Source organism: Castor canadensis, chromosome 15, assembly GCF_047511655.1.
Source record: "Castor canadensis chromosome 15, mCasCan1.hap1v2, whole genome shotgun sequence".
Taxonomy (NCBI): Eukaryota; Metazoa; Chordata; class Mammalia; order Rodentia; family Castoridae; genus Castor; species Castor canadensis.
Window position 1 is genome coordinate 17,732,831 of NC_133400.1, and position 16,341 is coordinate 17,749,171.

General features: G+C 48.8%; 1 protein-coding gene across 4 annotated transcripts in view; it reads left to right on the forward strand.

The window, feature by feature from the left end:
* The window catches only part of Smpd3 (sphingomyelin phosphodiesterase 3), an 82,788-nt gene that overhangs the window by 45,782 nt on the left and 20,665 nt on the right, over window positions 1-16,341 (forward strand). Inside the window, exons 1-2 of one of the 4 annotated variants that reach the window (XM_074055773.1) lie at window positions 6,099-6,177; window positions 8,894-8,957. The gene's annotated coding sequence lies outside the window, so the exon portion shown is untranslated. Of the gene's footprint in view, window positions 1-6,098; window positions 6,178-8,100; window positions 8,199-8,240; window positions 8,780-8,893; window positions 8,958-16,341 lie in introns of those variants that run through there. The other 3 variants (XM_074055774.1, XM_074055775.1, XM_020181083.2) reach the window with 3 other exon arrangements.

Sequence of the window (16,341 nt, forward strand, 5' to 3'; positions counted from 1 at the left end):
CAGAACAAAAAGCAACCACAGACACCATCCACCTTGGTGCTCTCAGCTGCAAATCCCACTTGACAGGCGCTCCCCACTGAGGCTCATAAAAGATTCTGTGGCTAATGGAATGACATTTCACATATGGCCACAGTTTTTAATTCCTAGGTGTTTTTTCTTTCTAAACTTGAAAATATATTCCATTTGGAGAATATTAGTTACTGTCCAATTTTAATGTAACTAATGTGAACCAAAACACAACTTGAACTGAGGAAAGGAAACAAAAGCAATTCGTGGGATGATTTTGCATTCCCATCCCTCAAGCTTGCCTGAGAACATTAGTCCGATCCATTTATTTCTGGTCGAAAGAAGTGAATAGCCAGCTTTCTGGTGGTTTCTGGAAGAGGTGAAGGCTGGCCACATCTGCCAGCCCAGGCCACCTCAGGCCAGAATTCCTCCTTAGGGCTCAAAGAGGTAGTGTGAGGAGGGTAAAAATAGAGTGAGGGAGGGATTCAGCCACAGCTTTGACACAAGGTTTTCTCATTCCAAGGACTGCCACACAGGGCCCTCCTTTTCCAGCTATTCTAAGTGAAAAAAAGAAAAAAAAAAAGATTTTTTGAGAACTAAATAAAAACAGTGCTATATTTTAGCCACCTTTCCTGCGATCTTCCCCCTTTTCCTGTGCTCTTTTTGGCTTTTCTTTCCTCACCAAGCCAAAATGGATGAGCCCCAAGGTTCTGTCCCTGACCCCCTTTTTCTTCCACTTGCCTGCCCTGAGAACCAGCATCCACAATTACAGCTTCATCAGGGGTTCACATGGCACAGCCACTGTCTGGTAGCCCCCAATTGGATAATCACCCTTCTCCATGAGGCATCCACATCCCAGAGTCAGATGGTGTACCCCCCTTTGGAGAGGCACATTTGGGGCATATTCCTCCCTGTGGTCATTGTCCCCATAGCCTTGCCTGCCTGCAAATATCCAGGACTATTTGACCTGTCACCCAGGTCCCAGCCCTACCAGAGCTGAGAAGTGCTCTGGGCATAATGGGGAGGGGAGCTCACAGCAGGAGGCCTTGATGTTAAACTGAAGAGGACATCAGGAAGGCTTCCTGTGAAAGAGACCTGAAGTGAGGAGGTACTAAAGGCAAGGCAGGAGTTCCAGGCTGAGGAAGGGCTCACAAGGGGAGAATAGGGACCACCTCAGGACTCGGGAGGGCTCTAAGGACAAGCAGGTGTGGACAAGATTGGCAGAGTGAGCCAGGAGAGGAGAGTGGATGGAGGGTACAGATCTTTCTGGGGGCAATGAGCATAGCTCAAACTAGGAATGCACTCCACTTGTGTGTGGAAAGATCACTGTGGCTTGTGAGTGGGAGGTGGAGGTAGGGGTGGGAGGGAAGGCTGACAGACCTGTTGAATGACATGGGTCAGAGTCAGGGTATCCCTCCCATACCTCCACCACAGTGGTACCTGACTTCTACCTTTCGACCCTCCTCCTCCTTCCCCCTCCCCCTCCCTACCCCCCTCACTCTCTGACAAGACAGATGCCCAGAACAGCAGCTGATGGCCCTGTTCACACTCCAGTGTTAAGGACAAATAATGACAGCATGCACTTCAAATCCCTCTGGGACAGACCAGGTGGCAGGAAAGGGGAGGGTGTTCTTTACTTGCCTATGAGCTGCCCCTGTGCATTAGGGCGCCCCTTGTTGTCAAAATCCTAACAGGATGGGGCCACAGGTAAGCCTCTAGCTTTGTGAATTGGGACAAGCCACTATGTCTTTGTCCCACCCTGAGCCTCAGTTTTCCTCTCTGAGAATGGGGACAATACTAGCCAACCTCCCCAGGCTTCCCCACCCCCCATTCTGGGGATTGAACCCAGGACCTGGTGAATGCTAGACAAGCACTTCACCACTTGAGCCATGCTCCCACTCTTCCCAGTCTTTAAACAAGAAAACATTCAGTGTTTTTAGCACAATGCCTGACTTTCGATGAGTGCCCCCTAACTGCGGTTGTCGTTGATGGTGATCCCAGCAAATTGTAGGTGCTACCACCACCCACATGTGAGTTCACACAAGTCTTTTTAACCTTAAGTTTCCATTTTTGCATGTCTTCCTTTATGACACAGTAGCAGTAATGATGCAACAGTTCAAACCATCAGTAGCAGCTTCTCACAGCTCCTGCTGTAGTCCTGGTATACACAGAGGTGAGGGAACTCAACAAAGGTCCTCTAGTCACTTCTCAGAGACTGGACCCTGTGCTTGGTGCTCAGGACTCTAGGATCCAGTCTTGGTAGTCGTGCTTCCATGTGAGCAAGAAATGAGGAGGCCTGGGTGCAGGTGATGGTTAGGGAAGAGTGGGAAGCAGGGACTAAAAGAGGACTCAGAAGCTGGGAGCAATTGGGCTTGACTCCAACATGACAGGTTGGGGATGAGGGAGGGGCCAAGGTCAGAATCAACAGCTGAGGAAGGTGGGCAGCCAGCCCTGGCTGGGTACAGATCCATGGCTCCAGGCGACAGGACTTCGCTCCCTGCCCTGCTTACCCTCAGCAATTTTCAGTCTCTCTCTTCCTTAAATGCCACAATGGGAAACCAAACACTGTTTTTTTTCTTTCCTGTGGTGTTGGAGATGAAAACGAGGGCCTCACCCATGCTACAGCAAGCACTCTATCACAGAGCCACACACCAAGCCCCAGGAAATACTTTTGAATTATTTAACATAGGTCCTTATTTTTTTTTGACCAATATAATTTTTTTTATTCATATATGCATACAATGTTTGGGTCATTTCTCTGCCCCCCCGTCCTCATTTTTAATCTAAAATCTGAGTGAGATATTTTCCATTTTCTCTTCAAACAAAAAAAGCAAAATTACCTAGACATGGTCTCTCATGTGTTTGAATCTCCAGATTTTATTTTCCGTTAAATTAAAAAGAAAAAGACTACTTAGGCATCAGGATGAGGTTTGGAAACCTTCATTGGTACCCAGCTGCTCCTCAAGTCCTCCACCCCCACCCCAAGGGAACACCTGTCCTAATCTAGCTCATCACTTAGAGGCCATGGCTGGACCAAGACATGACAAGTCTTTACCTGTGGGACAGAGATCTTCAGAGCTGGAAGACACATTCTAATCCCCAGGATGATGACATTTTGATAAGGTTTTTAAAAACGATTTCACTTTGCAAGACAAACAGCTAATCAAGTAGGTTCTTTTTTGGTAACCACCCATACAGCAATCAATCTGTCACTTAAAAACCTGGCTCCAGAGAAGTGAAATGAGGCCACTCGGAGTTCTTTGGGAACAGAGGACCCAAGAAGCCTTCCTCTTCACCAGGTTACGCTTGCCTCTGAAACAGGGAGAATCTGATTCAGATCACAGAAAATACACAGGTAATTAGTTGCTCAATCCATACTGACTTTGAGAGGATGGGGGAGGGATATGACACTGCTTACACTCTGTCTCCCCACATCATCACCTGTATATCTCCCCCCTGCTTCTTTTCAATTCCATTCTTATTGGGACAAAAAAAAAAAAAAAGCATTTCCCACTCAGGGGGGCTGGCAGAGTGAGTCATGCTCCAGAGGCCTCTTCTGTGTTACAGCCATTCAAGCAAGAACTTAAAACAAAGGGTCATGTCAACATCACTAACAAAAATCAATAGGACAAGCCTCAGTCATAAGACACATCCCCCTCTGTGTCTACCTGAGGCCACACTCCCTATAGATTTATCTTTCCAAAATAGGGCACCAGTGGCTCATACCTGTAATCCTTGCTACTCAGGAGGCAGAGATCAGGAGGGGCAAATAACAAGAACCTATCTCAAAAATACCCAACAACAAAAAAGGGCAGGCATAGTGGCTCAAGCGGTAGAATGCCTGTCTAGCAAGCATGAGGCCCTGAGTTCAAACTCCCTAATATCATCTCTTCTCATTCTCCCAACAACCCTGCAAAGTGGTAGAAACCCAAGGAAGGCTCAGAGAGGCTAAGTGAAGGCCCAGTGTTGCTCAGTCAGATTTGAATCCAGACTGGGCTCTGAAGTGCTTGTGCTCTTTCTCTGTGTGTCTCCCACTCTTGCATCCAAACACCTGAAAGGGCCCCAGGTCCTTAATACATACAACAATTAATGATTAGTTGGGGTTTCTGCTTTATCAGTACTTAGAGCAAAGTTGGCTCTATGAAACTCATCTGATTTTCTACCTTCGGGCAAATAAGGAGTTAACATTTCATTAATCAAACTGAAAATGCATACTTCTCTGCAAAGGACAGGTTCTTGAATGTGACTCCAATTATTAGCAAATTTACTTGCACTTTTATGTTTTTTTGTGTGTGTGTTTTTGGGTTTTTTGTGGTACTTGGGTTTGAACTCAGGGCCTACATCTTGAGCCACTCCATCAGCCCTTATATTGTGTGTGTGAAGGGTTTTTTTGAGATAGGGTCTTGTGAACTAGTTGCCCATGCTGACTCTGAACTGCAATCCTCTTGATCTCTGTCTCCTGAGTAGCTAGGATTACACGCATTAGCCACCAGTGCCCGACTTTACTTGTACTTTTAGGGATAGAAATTTTACAAGTATAAAATGACCAATGAGCTACTACTCATTGTCTTAATTCCCACTAGCTAATGCCCTAGCCTCTCTCAGTGTCTCTGAGGTGGGGGCGCTGCTCACTCACTGGAAGACCAAGTTGAACCAACCAAGTGAGACACTCACCTTCCCACGGTGCTCCTTGGAGACCTCTGAGGTTTGAGGGGGCAGTTCCTCTCATTAACCATCTCAGGCAGTTACTCAGGGTACTTTGCACTCCCCATACTCAAGGTCTGAACCAAATGCACGGACTCTGAGTGTGCTTGCCTTGTTGTTGGGGGACTCAAAATGACTCCTTCCAAGGCCAGAAGCTGTTCCCCACTGTCACTCAACTGTTATCAGAGGCTGGGCTGACTCATCTCTACATGAAATCTGACCCTGGCACTTAGCTTGAGGCCTTGGCAACTTTGGGTACATTACCAAATCTCTTTGGGCTTGAGTCTCATTGAAGGTACCTGGTTCCAGTATCACCATGTGAATAAATAAATCTTCCTCCTCAGGTGCCAGGCCCTTTGCAAACATTTCTGCGTTTATGAAGTCAATGTGATATGGGTCAGGCAGGTAGAAAAGGAATAATAACACAAAGGATCCAGGGAACAGGTGCAGCACCAGATCCAGGTACATTTTGCCAAACATCCTGTCCTACCATTGTTCTGGGGTAACGGTTGACTATGGATGAAGCTACTTCTTGGTACAGTGTCCAATGGTTTCCAGAAATTATCCAAACAGGGCTTTCCTGAGGTAGCCAGAGGCCTCATGTACATCTTATTATAGTTGTGGTTTCACATACACAAGCCTCCCCTCATCTGCATCTTGGCTCTGAGAACATCCTATTAGGTAAAACACCTCATTCCTCAGTTCTTGGAAATGCCCTCCCATTTCTCAGAAATCTCCACATTCTGTACGTATCCTTGTATAATCATTAAACCCTATCCTTAAAAGTGCCAGGGGATTGGGGACTTGATGCTTGGTCAAGCTGCCCTCCCTCAGTTTCCTTTGGGGGTATACTATTGCTTTCTGATCACTTCTACTTTAATTAAATCTAGCCTTTGCTTAAATAAATCTGCTCTTTTAAAGACTTCTCTGTATGTCTGCCTCTGAATTCTTTCTTCAGTGAGACCATTTGTCTCCCCTGACAAGTGTTATCCTCATTTCAAGAAAGTGGATACTGAGGTTTCCACTCTTCAGTGAGGGACCACTGAGGGGTGCCCTGCCTGAACTACTGCTGGTTCTGGGGAACAGATCTATTCAACTCCACAGCTGGTTCTGTTACCTAGGAGAGGCAGCAGCATCCAAGAACATGGTCTCACTTGGAGCTGCACGTCCATCAGGGGTCACCCCAGGTAGTAGTCTGCGGTCTAGGGGCCTGTGAGCTTGAGGCCTTCTGGTGGTCAAGCAGGCAGGCAGGCGTGAGCTGGACCACTGCTGGCTCTGTGGACACTGCTTTGCTGTGCTGGGTAAATGGCCCACTTTCCATGCCCGCCCCCCAGGCCAGCCCTGCCCCACTCCCACTGCCTATTTAAGCAAGAGGCCCCGACATGGCCCAGGCACAGCCAGCTTCCGGAGCCAGGAGAGTAGCGCTGCAGGGGATGAAAGGTCCTTCTGTTTCACCATTTCTGACTGGTGCGTTCTGAATGATGCTTCTGAGAGGGGTTGTCGGGGAGCTGGTTCTGCTTTCCTGGGAATACACTGAGATGTGTAGCTGGAAGAGGGAGGCCTTGATCGGGATTTTTCCCATTTCTGATTTCTAACTTGATTTGGTCTTATTTTCAAAGAGGGAGAAAGGCTGTAGTTTGTGAAAGGACAGGAGAAAGCATATTTCAAAACAAGGTCTGGCTCAACTTATCAATCATTTGACATGTTTTCCTTTTCTTTTGAGAGAAGGACCTATAATGTCAAGGTTGTGGAGATTCCATTTCCCTTCAGGAACCCCTCCCAAAATAGTCAGTTCCTGTCATTTAATTCTATTTTGAAATACATGCAGGGGGTTTTTTCAGAAGAATTTGTCAGGGAGTTAGGGAGCTGAGCAGTTTGGGAATTGTCAGAGGCCAAAGATTGCTCGGCAAACTTTTCACTGATAGGAATGAACTTCTCCCTACTTGGAGAGAGGGCAGTGGGGGCTGGAAGTTGCACAGGCCCAGGTATCTGAGGACGGCTCTGACTCCTTTATGTACATTTCCAGAGACTTGGTAGCCTAGCAAGGATGAAGAGACAGGTACCACAGGAACAGGGGTCATGGTCTCCCCTGGAGGCCAGGACAGCACATTGGACTCCCTGGGCTAGGGGATAGGTTGGGGGCTGTTAGGTACTTAGCTCAGTACTGAGGCTGGTTTGATACTGGCCATGATCATTCTGCATTGGCCCCTAGTGTTTTCAGGGGAGTGGGTATTGGAGGCTCAGAGGTTAGGTGACTTGCTCAGGACCTTCGGCTGCTGGCTGGCTGGCCCTGGAGCCCATGCTTTCTCTGTGTGGATTCCTAATCAGGAGGGAACCAACTGTTTGCAGTGAGAGGAGCGGCTCTTACTAATGCTTCTGCAATGTCTTTGGCCAGAGGACAGCAAGTGAATTGGAACTTAGATTTCAAATTATTCTGAAACAATTAGTTTGGGTGACTTGCAAACTAATTGTACATAAAGGACAGGATATGGTGGGCGGGCGGGGCGTGAGGAATGTGGTACCCTTACTCAGGAAGTGAAAATGATGAGAGAGGACTTTGGAGCAGGACAGTGGGGCATATGTATAACCTCAGCACGCAGGAGGCTGAGGCAGGAGGATACAGAGTTAAAGGCCAGCCTGAGTTACATAGCTACACCCTTTCTCTCAAAAAAAAGGTGGGCCAGGGAGGCAAAAAAAAAAAAAAATCTGAGGATGTAACCCCTCTCATGAGGTACTTTTATTTATTTATTTATCATAGGTAGTGGATATGAACTCAGAGCCCCATGCTTGCTAGGCATGTGCTCTACCAACTTGAGCCACTCTAGCAGCCCATACTTTTTTCTTTTCTTTTCTTTTCTTTTTTCTGCTGGTGGTACTGGTGCTTGAACTCAAGGCCTACACCTCGAGCCACACCACGGGCCCTTTTTTGTGATAGGTTTTTTGGAGATAGTGGTCTCACGAACTATTTGCCTGGGCTGGTTTCAAACCACGATCCTCCAGATCTCTGCCTCCTGAGTCGCTAGGATTACAGGCGTGAGCATTTTAAAAATATTCTTATATAAAGAGGTTAGAGGATAAAGCAGTTGGCTAGCTTGCGCAAGGCCCTGGGTTCGATCCCCACTAGTCGAGAAAAAAGTAAAAATAAAGAGGGCTTTGTGTAGGGCAGTGGAACTACCTGCATGGAGCACTCTACCCGTAGCGTTGGGCCTGCGCTGAACTTGAGAGGCGAGACTCAGACCGCGGGGCGGGGCTGGGATCCCAGGATTTTCCAGCAAGTCCGGGGAGCCAGCGTGCAGTGACTGGGAGGCGGGACTAAAGAGCCGAGACAGCCCCTGAGGGCCGGGGGCGTGGTCACAGGGCCAGCGCCTGAGGACAAGCGAGAAGCAGGAGTGCCGGGGCGGTGCCCACAGCAAGGAAGGGATCCACTTGTAGAGGGCAATGTCCCTAGGGCGTAGATCCAGGATCCTTGGGGGCAGAGCCAGCGAGGGGTGCGTGGAACCTGTGGCATCATGTTCAAAAGCCTCTGTCTACATGAGTGCCCTCCCAGCCGTCACCTCAGAAGACCCTACTGGGTTCACGAACTGTCCCCGCTGAGCCGCCCCATCGATGGCTTTTCTGGGCCTCTTACCTGCAGCCAAATCCCTTCGCCCTTCATCGCGATGCTGCTTCCTCCCCTAAGCCAGCCCGTCCCGATGGCCATTGTCCCGGACTTGGGTTCAGCCTCTGTCCCTACGCCCCAACACCTGTATCCGTGCGAGGCAGAGCTTACATAAACTCCTGAGGAGCTCTGATTGCTGTGGCTTCGCCTTTCAGATCAAATCGAGGCCCGTGACTGGGGCTCTGAATTTGCCTCTTGCCCGCGCCCCCTTCAACCTGCACCCAGTGGGCGAGCCTGGGTACAGCTGCCCACGTGGAGTGTTCAGCCATCTCTTCCGCGGAGTCCCCTCCACCTGTCTGTCACTTAAGCCTCCGCCCTCACCCCCTCCGGCTGCACTTCGTCTGTGGGGACAGCCGGTCCCACACCCTCGCCCTGGCGACAGTGGAGGGTGTGGCAGCGCCTCCAACGCAGGTGGAGCTCCCCGGTCTTTGTACCTGGCACACCTGTTCTGGGCTGCTCAGTGGCTGTTGGTTGAGTTCCCGAGATTGTTCTGGTCACCTCTGTGACTTGTTCATCTCTTTTCAGGTCTCGACTGCAGTGACATCCCCTCTTCAGAAGGAAGGACAAGTTTCAGGTGGCCCCTCCTCAGGTAAGATGGAGGCTTCTGGATGGGGGAGGCACTCTAGGCCTCCCTTCATGGACTACTTGTTAATATTATGTAATGAAGTGCTGTGTGACATCTTTTAAGAAAGGGTTCTGCTACTAGGTCAAAAAGTTTGAAATCCATAGCTCAGGCAGAAGAAATCTAGGCAGGCCTGCTCTCCTGTGGAATAGGTGCCAGCAAAAAGGAGGTGTGTCTGCACTCCCCATTACCAGAAAATGTGAACTCCCTCAGTACACAGGAGAAGGACTGAGTGAAGGGATACAAGTTAAGTATCCGGGAAAATGTTACCAGATATTATTGCCCACCAAATTATCAAAAAAAAAACCTTAATACTAAAACAGAAAGCTGGTAAGGAGAAACGGCCATTCTCAAACAATCAGTAGGTAAATTGACACGACCTTGATAGAAAGCAGTTTGGCAATGTGTATCAGAAGCTTTAAAGTTTACTAATTCTCTTTAATTTATCCCAGAGAAATAACTCAACCTACTGGTCATTCTCAGGAATAAAAGCAGAAACTAGGAACAAAGTGACCCTCTGAGAGTCAGAACCTCAGAACAAGAACCAGTCAGACCATTATAAAAACACACCTTTTTCCCAATATTGACAAATTAAATGTCAGAGCTGCCAGGGAGTCACCAGGGTGGGGCAGAGAGGTTTGGGGGTCCAAGGTGGTGGTGACTGAATGAAAAACAACTGGCAACCTGCAGGAAAGAAGGTTGATCATTAGTGTCTTCACTAAGGGGCTCAGCAGGTGACCTTTAGGGGTTTTGTCTTGTGGGAATGGAGAGGGAAGACAGGCAGCCAGTGCAGGAACTGTGTTATCTTTCCCCAGAACTTGTCCTGGAGGTAAGAACACTGCTGGACAGTGTTCATTTACATATTTTAAACATTTGTTTGCATGTCATTTATATTCAGATTTGATGAGATAGGTAGAGAAAAGGGAAATTGGAGTCAGGTGACCCTGCTGCATCTTGGTGGGGCTATCATTTACTTCTCTGAGTCTCAGTTGACTCATCTGTACAGTGGGACCAACTGTACGTATGTGGGATGGTTATGCAGTGTTGATGAACCCTCTGTGGTAAGAGCACATTTTTGAAGTGTTTGTTGTGTAACATCTGCTTGATGTCTCCAGAAATGGGTCCATTATGTCTACCTTTCTGATAGTCATTTCCAGTCTCCCTGGTTCTTGACTAGACCCCACCTCAGTAGGGAAAGAGAAAGGAAAAGAAGGAGGGAATGAGTTTGAGGTCTTGAGAGGTCACAGTGGCCTCAGAGGAGCTGGCTTGCAAAAGCTAATCTGTCTGTGCTCTGAGTCAGCAGGGAGCAGGGCTACCTGTGCAGGGAGCAGGCAGTTCCTATAACCTGCCAACTAGCCACACAGCTGGGAGTAGGCGATGGAATAAAACACTTACGGGCCTGTAGGAAGTGGAGGGGAGCACAGGCTTCATTTCTCATCTAGCCTCAGAGTTAGGAGTCTAGAGATGGGGCACGTGAGTGAGCACCCCTCCCCCTCTGCTCCCAGAGCACCATGTGTACAGGATCCCTGGTCCTACAGAGCTAACCAGCAGGGCCAACACAGAAGGCCCTCCTCCTCTTGTCAACATTAGTTCCAGCCTGCTATCTTAGTCCTGTCTCCACCTGAATAGATGTGAAGAAGTCAGATCTGTGTGTCAGTGGCTGGTCACCTCACCTATCTGATGTGCAGACTGCAAACTTGTGCAATACATGCACTGAAACAACTATTAGCTGCCAAATGGCCTGTTGGAGGCAGGCCAAAGGCCCATAGTTATCCCTAGGACCATGAGTGGGGACTAGTTAAGGTTTGATAAAGACTCTGACTGAGGTCCTTGAAGTCTGAGCTCCTATGCTAAGGCCACATCCCTTTTCACAGATGAGGCCTATAAGGCAAAGCTGTGGAGGCCTGGAAAGGTATGGTGGGGAACCACTTGGGTCAGGGTCTCTGGGTCCCAGGAGTAAGAGTCATAGAGCAATCAGGCCACTGGGCAGAGCCTGGCCTTCTCTGTCTGGGTGCTTGGGCATCCTCCTGGTATCAGTAGGAGCCACTGAAGGGCTCAACAGAGAGCAGTGTGGTCTTCGGTATTGTTTGGAAAGGTTCCACTGGTGGCTGGGTGGGCTGGAGGAGGGAGGCCAGGTACAGAGAAGCCAGGTGAGGCTGTAGCAGTTTCTGATGGGAAAGGACAGGCCTGAACTGGGGCATGACTGTAAGAATGGATCCAAACGGTTATGGAGTCAGAGTTGTGAGCAGGTGAGAGGAGGCAGGGAACGGAGGAGGTCCAGAGTCCAGGGACCATTTGGGAGGCAGAGCTGGTATTGGGGAAGTGGAGGAACTTCTAGAAGATGTAGAGTTGTCAATGAAATACATGGGGTCAGAGGTCAGTAGGCACATAGGTTGATTGTCACTTGGCAACAGATGTCTCATAAGGAATCAACTGAGACAGGAGGGAAGAGACAGGGGAGAGTCTGGCTTCTAGAAAGTAGACAGGAGAAGACTCAGAGAAGGATCAGTTCCTAGAGCAAGAGGAGGGCAGGAAGCAAGAAGGATGGTGATCAAGGACCAGGGACAGAAAGTAGGAAAATTGAGAATTTAGGCAGCTTAAATCAAATGGGTCTCTCCTTCCTTCCCTCTCTTTCTTTCTTTCTTTCTTCCTTCCTTTCTGTGCTGGAGATTGAACCCAGGGCCTTGAGTATGTTAAGTATACACTACCACTGGGTCACATCCCTAGCCCCTGGGCCTTCTTATCCCCTAGTGGTGGTAGGGTTGAGAAAAGGTTTTACTGTGTAGCCCAGGCTGGCAACAAACTTGTGAGACCTCCAGAGTGCTTGTGCATGGCTTTCTGGGACCATGCCTTTTTGTGTGTGTGTGTGTGTGTGTGTGTGTGTGTGTGTGTGTGTGTGTGTGTGGTATTGGAGTTGAACTCAGGGCCTGATTCTTGTTAGGGGATAGGGCACTCTATCCCCTTTACCACTCCACCAGCCCTTTTTTATGTTGGGTATTTTCAAGATAAGGTCTTGTGAACTATTTTCCCAGGCTGGCCTCAAATTGCAATCCTTCTGATCTCTGCCTTCTGAGTAGTTAGAATTACAGGTGTGAGCCACTGATGCCCAGTTGAAATCTGGTTGAAACCACATGGACTGTTTTCTTATTGGTGCTGACCTCTTCCTGGAAATTTTCTTTCCAAAACTTACCAGGAAGCTCGGAGAGCCACTCTGTGGTGAGGGTGCAGCATTAGGCTGGGTTAGCTCCCAGTCACTCAGCCTGCCAAAGTACAGTACATAGGCACTGCCAGCATGCAGTGAGCAGGCAGGATTAAGGAAGATGGCATGAGTTGCATGGTAGGGGTGCTATCCAGGCAGTCTGTCTTTAAATTAAACAAACCAAGTAGGGAAAACTGAGTACCTGCATCGGAACCTCCTCTCAGGCCCACTTTGCACTGCTGTTCCTCCCCTGCACCTCCTCCTTGCCAGTAAACAGGAATCTGGTAGTCAGTCATTGAAGGTGTGGTGCTGGGAGGCAGGCCTCCCTGACTGACTCTATGCCCCTTTTGTCTCCTCTTACCTTCTTGTCTGTCCCTCTACTCTACCTGCCTCTCCCTTGCTCCCTGCCTGCCCTACCCAACACCTACCATCTTCCTGTCCCCGCACCCTCTGGAAGGCATTAGTATCTTCAGTATATACACCTAGAAGGCAAGGGCTCTACTGCTGGAAATTCCCAGGTCTTTGCAAGTGAGATGCCCCAGCAGTTGTGTTTCACTTGCTGGCATTCCCCCTATCCTACCTCCTGGCTCCCTGTTTAAAAGCCTCTGCCCTGGCCCTGCTGCCACCCTATCCTCCAGCATGACCTGGCAGTGTCTGACCACATCTGGTCTGTGCTTGGACTCCAAGCATGGAGCATAGGCTATTGGCTCCATCTCAACCTATGTCTACCTTGGAGGATCTCCAGTGCTGCTCCCTGCCTGTATCCTATCAGCCCCCAGACCAACCCCTCCCACCAACCCCTTGCAGAAGTTTCCAGTGAATATGTTTCTCTGTGTCTGTGGATTTACTTTCTACCTGTGTCATTAAAGCAACTGCCTTTCTATAAGCAAAAACAGTTTCTACTAAAAAGTAAAAGATTAAGACTCAGCCATCTGTTGCCTCATGGTCCCAGGTACCTGGACAGAAAGCAGGAATGAACTTTTTCAGCCCCCACACTGAGGCAGCAAGTAGTGAACCTCCCACCAGGTCTAGATTCAGCGCAGAGAAAACATAATTATTGCTGTCAAATGAGGATGAAGAGAGTGGGGTCCAGAGGTAGATCTTGCTATATTTCTGGAAACTGAAAGCTTTCAGAAATCAAGTAAATGGGCTGATTACAAAGCAAACCTGAAGTCTTCCTCCATTGATCAGCATAGAAAGGTGATGCTGTGGTTGAAATCAAAGGTGGTCTTCTTGCTTCCACTAGACTGTGAGTCGGGGGCCCTGCTCCGTGTTTCCCCATCCCGGGTCCTGGTTGATGGAGCAGTCACTATGTTAAACACTGCAGGTCAATGTGGCAGAGGGAGAGAGCTCTGGAAGGTCTCATACCTATTAGTACTCTGTCTCACAAGGCAACCAGGAAGTGCAACCCTACTTTCGTGCTTACTATCCCTAGCTGCTCCAGGGGCCAGAGGAAGTAAAGCAAGAGTCCTGCCCTAGGCTTGTGGGGAGACACAGACAATAACAAAAAAAAACTGTCTACCCAGCCCTCCCTTTACCTGGATGCTTATCTTTTTAAGTGGGCGCTCCAGAGTAGAGATGTGTCACTGTCTACACTAACAATCTGCCACAAGCAGAGCCAAAAGTTCCTGTCTCTTTCAGAAGTGCAGGATTCAACAGCCAAGAGCAGCTATAGACATGGTTACCACCCCCAAAGGGGCAGGCAGGGTTTGGAACCCAGAGACCCAGAAGAAGACCCTTGGTATTGAGGAAGGCAAGTATGGTGGCTAAACTTAAAAGGAACTTGGGGTGTTACAGACTCCCATAATCTCCTCCCCATGGGTCTTTAGTATAGGCAAATTACCAATTCACAGTCTTAAGCAAATAGAGTTCAAAATCCCAGCTCCCTGGAAAACAAACTCCAGGAGCCCTCAAATCCCTGGCAGTGTATATTCTGGATGCACTGGACAGCCTCGTCAACAGTTCAGAGACCTCCCCAAGCAAGCAGCCCTTGCTCCAGTCTCTCAAGGGGACAGGTTGGTGCTGGTTGGTGCTCAGTGGCCTGCAGTCAGAATGTCTCTGAAAGAGCCCAGAATAAGGGTCTCAGCCCTTACTGGAGAATGAGACCTAGCCTTAGCCCAGAAAGCCTAGCCCTCTGGCTCAGCTGCTCAGGGCTACAGCGAGAGTTGGTGACATGCTGACACCTGCTCACTCAATGATGTTTAATCTCTGCATAAATTCCCCTCTAGAACTCAGTTTGTCAAATGTTCTTCACATAGAAAAGTTCAGACTGAATGTGAAATTGTTTCCTTCAGAAGGATTTCAGTAAGTCTGTTCTGTTTCAGGAAGGTTTGTTGTCTACATGCTTTGAAATGCCTACACACTGCTCAGTCAGCCAGTCCATCGAGGACAAAATGCTGTACTTGAAATGCAGCTGAACCCAGAGTCTGCAGAAATCCTAGCATTAAGGTGGACTTGTGTTTAAAATCCTCCTTCCCCAGAAGAACATTCTTTAAGCAAAGTATGTTCTGAGCCTTGTTCTGCTCACGAACTATTGACATCAGCCTTTGTGGCAGGGAAAGAGAGAATTTGCTGAGAAAGAGCCTCAACAGAGGGCCTGAGAGAAACAAGAGGCCCCTGGTCTCCATTCCCAAGAAAGGTCTCCCACAGGGGAAGTGGGGGCGGGGTTGAGATGGTGCTAGCCAGCTGGGGTAACACTGGGGGCCAGAGGAGCTTCCTTGACAATGAGCAGCTGAGCAGCCCCTCTCATACAGTGGACACCACAGACCTCACCTGAGGCAGGTGATGTGACATGCTGGGGAGTTCCAGGGTCCCCTCTATGGCTATTGCTGAGGCTCAACTCAGACATAGACCCCAGCACCTAGGCAGGCTCAGAGCACTTGAGATCAGAGGCCCTGGCTCCACTAAACGCTCAGCTGTTGGCATGTGGCCTCTTGAGTCCACTTTGTTCAGTTCTGCAACTTCAGTGCCCCATGTGAACAGAGTGATCACAGACCCCATCTTCATCATGGAGGAAGTCTTCACCCTCAGCCTCCTCTGCTGTCCCAAGAGGGCATGGGACTGACAGGAGCCCTGTGACTTCTGATCCAGCAGACTCTAGGCAGAGTTCTGGTGCAAACCATGTTCTTGAGCATAATTTCATGGAATAAGGGAAGGTGCTGCTTGGGATGGCTTGGGTATGGCTTTAGATTTCAGCCACCACCTAACCTTCTCAGCAATGCTCTTTGTGGTTACCAGTAGACAAGTCTGGAGCAGCAGGCCGTAGAGGGAGGATAGGTTGGACATATCTCCAGACTCAGCACCACCATGATGGAGCCCATACTCTCAGAGCACAAGGGCTGCCCTGGGGGGCCCTACTATTTTAAATAACAGGTTGGCTCAGGTACCCCTGGCACCTGTTCCATCAACCTGGCTTGAGATTTGCTGTCTTTCTTTTCTTTAGTTTAGTTTTTTTTTTTTTTTTTTTTTTTTTTTGGTAGTACTGGGAATTAAACTCAGGACCTGGAACTAGTTAGGCAAGCATTCTACCATTTGAACTATGCCCCCAGGCCTTTTTCTTTTTGAGACAGGGCCTCTCTAACTTTGCCCCGGCTGGCCTTGAACTCATGGCCTTCCTGCCTCTACCTCTCAAGAAGCTGAGAACCACCACGCCAGGCTTGAAATTTGCTTTCTAATCATGCACAAGTTAGGTTCATCTGGGCTTTCCAAGTTTTGACATGGAAATGCCAAGGCTGGCTGGTGGAAAGAGTAGACCGGAGCTGCTTGCAACCTGTTCCTATTCTCAGGAACCACATGATGCATTAATTGCTCCCTTAGAAAGTTTCTTTTTGAAAATTTTATGACTCCTTTGTTTGCACCTGGATTCTGCAGAGGCCTGTGACTCCGGCTTGCACAAGCAGCCCACAACAGATGACTCTGATTACGTCCTGCCAGAAGAGAGGGCCCCAACATCTCCCACACGATCCTTGCCCTTCATCTGGGAGAGCAGGCGCCTCTTTGTAAAGCCAGCCAGTCACACAAGGAAACTTTGAAGGCTCCAGCTTTATCTCAAGGGCTTTTTTTTCTTTTTGTACTGGGGAATCAACAAACCCAGGGCCTTGAGATACTAAGCATGTGCTCTACCACTGAGCTACAGCCCAGCCCTCTTGTGAG